Genomic DNA, 7,127 nt, shown 5'->3' with positions numbered 1-7,127 from the left:
AAAAACTCTTTCAGACCTTCAGAATATCAGAAAACTCTCTCTTAAATATTATCCCACTTCTATCAACCGATTGAATCATCATGGCTCAATCTGGAAGAAAACAAATCGATCCTATCCTAGCCCTCTCGCAACAAGTGACTAATGGGATGGTACTCAACCCTGAGTTTTTCAAACTAGGTTCTACCAACAAGGACACGGCCGAGAAAATTCTTCAAGCTCTAAAAGACTGCGGACTGTTTGATTTCTTCACCTACAACTACTTTGGAACATTTGAAGAAGATGTAGCCGAGTTTTATCTACATGCAGTCGTGGAAAAAGATTCAATTAAATCTAGAGTTGGAGGATCAGAAGTTTCGATCACTGAGAATGATATACACAAGTGCTTCAGTTTTCCTGAATCTCAGATAATGCCAGAATCTCACAGTTATGTTGTTCAAAATTTTTGGAACGAGATTCGTGGTCCTACGGCTCCAATTTTCTCTGATGTATCCGCTCATAAGTACCTGTTGAAGTTTGAATATGAGATGTTGGTGGACATGATTTACAAGATTCTTGAACACAAACTGGGAAGTACTGAAGATTTGACTGCATCAACAGTGTGCTTAATGGGCGGCATTATGAAAGGAATAAAATTCAAATGGGCAAGATTTATCTACAGGAAGATGATTATATTTGTGCAAGCTGCCAAACCAATGAAGAAACCTGCTGTGGTGGACCGTTTCTATCAAAATGTTGGATATGGTCTCATCATTGGAGAACTGCTAAGGAAGAAGACAATTCCAATGAGAAAGCACAAAAATATTGGAATCTACAGAGTACTCTTCAGGAAATTCAGCCCTAATTTTGGGAAAAGATTAAGCCAGAGAAAAGGACAAGAAGGTGGGAGTTCTACAAGTTCAAAGACACCTCAAAGCTCAAGAATGAGAAGCAGCAAAGCAATCTCAGCCTCAAGTAATCAAATTGGATCAAGTAATCGGTCCGGAAGAGATCAAGAAGCCATCAGTACGGCTATGACTGTTGTTCTACTCAAATATGCCGAACCGAACATGTTGGCCGTAGGAGTTGACGATACAACAAGAATGGAATTTGCAGGAGTTGATGTGCAAGTTTCTAATGATCTACAACGAAGGCTCTCGAGTCAATCTGCAGCCGAAGGAAGTGTAGGACCTATAGTTTTTGACTCGGCTCTCATTCAAGATGATCCGGAGCTGCTAAGAGAATTAATAATGGTGCAAACTTGGAGAGAATGGAAACTTGAAAGATATCATTCTTTCATGTCAAAAATCACCCCAGATTTGATACGGAGTGAAGATTTTTCTTTGGAATGGTGCGGAACTAACGTGATGCTAGATGCACTCAACATGGCTTTAAATCAAGTCTATCACATGAAGCTACACGAAAAGGCAACCAGACAGAAAGGGAAAGCACCAATAAAAGGAGGAGGTACGGCTCAAGACCGTTTAGCCGAACAAGAAAGACAGAATGAAATATCACTTCAGTTAGCTCTACAAAGGTCAGTCTATGACACACATCATTATCCAGGTAATACATCTCTTGTGGATAATGAAATTTTTGATGAAAGAACTGAAGGGACGGCACTCATTGATGTACCAATCATAAGCACTGAAAATCATATGGACATACCTGTGAAAGTCCATGATGCTTCTTTATTGATATCTGATTTGACCCCCACAACAATTAATGTGAATCTGGAGTGCAATGAACAACTTGTGGGATCTAATGAAGTAGAAGTGTCAGTACGAGAAGAATTAAGAGGAGAAGTGTTAGAAGAAATAAGAAGAGATATACCAGTGGAAGTTGCTGTTGAAGTTGCTACTGAGAGTAGACAACAAATCACAGAGGATTTATCTAGTGTATTGCCAGTACACAATACCGAGTCTACCATGCCTATCATGGACTCTGTTCTAGAAAATGAAGATTTATTTGCAGACAACTACACAAGAACAGAAGTTTTAGAAGAAGAGATTGGTGATCTCAATCAAGAAGCCGAATCACCAGAAGAAGAAGAAAGGATGCAACTCGTTGATACACCCATTCTCACAGATCTGAGAAGGAGTCCATTCGGATCTCCTCAAAGTATTGTGCAGACAAGTGATCAAGAAGATGGCATTTTTACATCATTATTTGCCAAAGTTGCCGAATCCAGTGATGTTGTTTGTCAAACCATTAGAGAGAAGTTGATTGAACAAAATCAAAAGATGGATCAACAACACACGGATACCCGAGTCAATCTGAAGGAATTAATGGAGCATCAAAATATTTTGAAGACTCAGATTGACAAAGCTGAAAGGATCTTGAAAGGAGAATTGACAAAAGGCTTACTTGAAGTGATTCAACTCATGAAGAAGGAACGTGAAGCAGCTGAAAAGATTCACAATGAACGTCACTTGAGACAAATCAAGGCGATTCAAGATCAAGAAAGCCGAATCAACAAACTTGAAGTTGAACTCACAGTTGCAACCAACAAGCTGGAAAATGTACAAGTTGTTTCCATTGAAACACACAATTGTGTTGGAACTGTGAAAGCAAACCAAGATCGAGATAGTAAAACCCTTGCATTTTTGGTTGATAACGCCAAAAGGGGGGAAGAAATTCTCAGTCACTTGGCTTTGCAACAACAAGAATTTATTCTTGGAAGCCAACAACAACCAGTAATATCGACTCAAGGACGAGGCCGAAACCGCGGACAATCCTCACAAGGACCATCTCAGATTGATTTTGCTCAGTTCGCGAATCATAGTCTTGGTACGAGTACATCGAAAGTTGCTGAAACTCGTGGCTGGTTTGAATGCTCAAAAGGTCCCGCCACTCAGACAACAATATGGACTAAGGAAAATCTACCAAGCATGATCAAGAAATGGCCTGCAGCCGATCAAGCCCAATGGATCTCGGACAAGAATAAAGAAGAAGAAGGCAAAAGGAAAAGAACCGAGATGAATTAAGAGATTTCACTGGAAATATGGGCATGAATCTTGGAGAAGAAAGAAGCTTCGAAGAATGTGTTTTATGGTGGGAAGCTGGAGTTCTTCAAGGCAATAATATCAAAGAAGCTTTTGGATATTACATGGCAGGGCAAGTTACAAAGAGATTTCAGAATGCGAAGTTCAAAGATGATTTCTTCAAGCTCAGAGAACATGTCAAGGAAATTTTGAAGAAAGACTTTGGTGTGAAGAAACTGATAAACATTATTTTTAGTGTTATTTTATATAATATTTTTATAGTTTATTTGCAATAATTAATAATTAATTAATTAATTTATATATATTCTTATTTATTATTATTTTAAATAGCTTTATTAATTTTGTTCAATTTTAGAATAGTTATTATTAAATTTGTTTAGTATTTGAATTTTGTCAGTTCAATAACTCTTTGATCCTAATTTATTAATAATAATATTAATTTTAGTAGTACATGATCAGTAGGAGTTTAGTAAATGTAGATTAGTTGTATATGGTCTCTAATAAGTTGTTTATTATTATTATTATTATTATTATTACTATTATTATTATTATTATTATTATTATTATTATTTCTTTTAATAAATTTCGGCAAGTCAAAAGATTGAATAGCGACAGAATGGGATCGTGAACCAAACTCTCGGACGGCATTCTTCAACAAACTCTGTCATGTGGCATTCCGATTGAACACCGAAAGATTTTCGATGGCATTCCGTGGTTCAAGACTTCTCTACGGCTATTCTCCATCTAAATCATGGAGGTATGGTTGGAGCTGGAGCAGTATAAAAGGGAGGCAACAATGGAGAAGAAGATCATCAATTCACCCCGGACCAATTTCGGTCGGAGGTGATTTTCCAAGTGTGCAACTCTAATTTTCGGTGGAGGCCGCTTCATCAGCAACTTTGTTTTTGGGTTTAGCGTCAAAGTCCAGCGAATACCGGTCGATAGCACTTCTGATTCCTTGATCGCAGCTGAATTAGGTGGCAGCAGTTCACATTGGTAACATCAATTTAGGCTTGCAATTTGTAATTGTTTTGAATTGGCAGCAACAATTCCAACGGCAATTGTCCATTCTTTCTTATCATTAGTTTATTTGCCTTGCAATTAGGGATTAGAATATTATGCTTTATAAATTAATTACTTTCTGCTTAGCTAGGCAAATCTTCAATTCTAATTGGTGAGTTGATTACTGTATTTCAATGGCTTGATTATAATGCTAATTACAGTGCTTAGTGATTAAGATTATGATTGTTACTAATTACAATGATTGATTGCTGGTTTTCCATAGTTACGATGAGTTAATTGATTTATGTTCCTAGTCTATATTCACTTGCTGTTATTTCGTTTTGAGGTTAATTTATTGTTTTTACTTCCTTTATTTTTGCATGCGGTTTCATTTAGTTTAATCCATATTGATTGTCGTTTAGTTTAATCTATTTGTTATTCTGTTTTTTTTTTTATTTAATTTTATTGTTTAACTTCCTGAGTTTATTGATCATTATCTGTTTTTGTTAATTTACTGCAATTAAAACTTTGTGTTAAAGTCTCTCTTCACACTCTTTTTAAGTAATTAAATTGCATCAAACAATTCCTTGTGGTTTCGACCCTTGCTATTGCACGCTACTACTACAATTGACTCGTGCACGTGCGAGGACTTAATTAAAATTGTCCATCAGAAACCCAGAAGGTAATCTGGAAAATCTCTTAAACTGATATTTTCGCTATTTTCGAACCTCTGTTGCGTTTTTCTCTAAAAATATTCGAAATATCTCAATAATAATTTTCCATGGTCTATTTTGAGTTTAGTATTTTATTTATCTTTTGTAATTAGACCTTCGTGAATTAAAAAGACAAGAAATGTCAAAACGCACATAAGAATAAAAAAAATGATCAAAAATAAAATAAATGCGTTTAGGAGCTTGTCTAAAAATTAATTCACAATTTTCTTTTGATTGTGTCTAGAAAACCATTTGTTAAACTCATCTTTGCTTTGTCAAATAAAACTGAGCAAAAAGATTATTTTTCAAAGACTTAAAGCCAATGACTGAGTATAGGTTTTGGCATTATCAAAAGGGGGGAAATTGTTAGGAATAAAGTGTAATGGTTTTGATATGCCAAATATGTATTTGTAGATCCCCCAATTTTATTTCATAGGTCTAGTAGAGTCTTAGACCATGATCGGGAAATTATTTAAGTTGCAAAAGAGAAAAACAGAGGAAGAAGCATGAAAATAGAAGAAGAAGATATCAAGCCTAAAATCAAGAATTTGTCTGGAGAAAATGACAAATAGAAGAAGATGAATGATATGAAGTTTCACGTCAATGCTACTCAAAAAGATATCCTAGAAGAATTTTCGTGAAAGAAAATTAAGTTTCGAAGATTGCATGAATTTGACTTGGAGATCACATCTATGGAAAGAAAGGAGTACATCAAATATGATTGGAGATTTAACTAATAAGTTGTACGAAAGAAGTGGAAGATGCTTGATTTATTATGCGAAATGGCTAAAGTTCGAATCTCACCATCAATAATTTTATAAGGTAAAATTTGAGAAGCCAAAATTAAATTAGGTCTGATGGAGTTGGGCACTAGTTTGGCTTTGGGCGTCAATTACAAGTGGCAATTGAGAAGCAATTGCACCTTGGGAGCCGATTTCAGAGTAATTGAAATTGTGGGCTAGTTTCACAATGGAATCAATTCAAAGTAAATTGGGGACTAGTTTCACAATGGAATCAATTCAAAGTTGGGAGCCAATGAATCAATTCAAAGTTGGGAGCCAATGTAGAATTGAAATTGGGAGTTTGTAGTATGGGATGCAATTTCAAATTGGGGACCGATTTCAATTCTATTCAAAGTTGGGAGCCAATGTAGAATTGAAATTGGGAGTTTGTAGTATGGGATGCAATTTCAAATTGGGGACCGATTTCAATTCAAAGTTGGGAGCCAATGTAGAATTGAAATTGGGAGTTTGTAGTATGGGATGCAATTTCAAATTGGGGACCGATTCAAAGAAGACATTGAGATCAAATTGAAATTGGGAGTTTGTAGTATGGGATGCAATTTCAAATTGGGGACCGATTCAAAGAAGACATTGAGATCAAAATTGAATTGAGATGAAATTCAACACGAGGAGAAGTCTGAGAGTCAATTTCGAAGTCAAGGTCAACATAATTCAAATTGGGAAGCAATTAAAGGTCAACATAATTCAAATTGGGAAGCAATTGAAAGCACCAAGAGTAGATTGGGAGCCAATTACAAGTCAAAGTCAATTGGGTGCCAATTACAATGGAGAAATTCAAATTGGGTGCCAATTACAAGTCAATTGCAATTGGGTGTCAATTACAACAGAGAAATTCAAATTGGGTGGAAGTTCAAAGCCAGTTTGAAGTCTGAGAACCCCCAGACATGAGAATGAAGAAGATGAAGATGAACTTACAATACAAATATTCTCACAAGGAAAAATACTAGTTTAACTAGTATGGGATTAAATTGAAGAATATTTTGAAGTATTTAAATCCCAAGAACCACTTCAGAGCTAAACAGAGAAACCGTTCTACACCCAGATATTCCCACCTCAACGTAAAACCAGAGGAATATCAGATGAAGTTTGGGAACCCATTCGCATGAGGTTGAAGCTCTCAAACGGCTAGCTTATCCTTTCTGACACTTTGCCAGAAGATAAGATAAGATCTCTGACAAAAGATACAAAAATTCAAAAATGAGATCGTCTCTCTCCAACGGACAGATTCTCATTACCAGCTATAAAAGGATGAAGATATGAAGACTTGAAGATCGGGGAACACGAACTCAAAGAGCAGAAAATACAAGCAAAGAGTTCAAAAGAGCAAAGCACAAAAAATCTCATTTGGTACAGAGCATACCAAGAGAAATCTTCAAGTGAGAAGTGAGAAAAGAACTCAGAGAGCTTCAAAAGAAAAATATTCTGAGAGTTCTTAAACAGAGCAAAACAGAGCATAAAAATCAAATGCTTTACTTGATACTTTCAAAGAGAGAAAACACTCAAAGCGTTTAAGAGAAATCTTTCCAGGGTGTTTTATCTTCATCAAAGAGACCTGCGCATCATTGAAGATCAACTACAGAGTCTCGAAGTTAGAAGCAAGACAAAACTTGTTTTGGAGCAAAACAAGA

The sequence above is a fragment of the Ipomoea nil genome, unplaced genomic scaffold (genome assembly GCF_001879475.1).
Source record: "Ipomoea nil cultivar Tokyo-kokei standard unplaced genomic scaffold, Asagao_1.1 scaffold1564, whole genome shotgun sequence".
NCBI classification, from domain to species: Eukaryota; Viridiplantae; Streptophyta; class Magnoliopsida; order Solanales; family Convolvulaceae; genus Ipomoea; species Ipomoea nil.
This window is presented reverse-complemented; position numbering follows the sequence as displayed.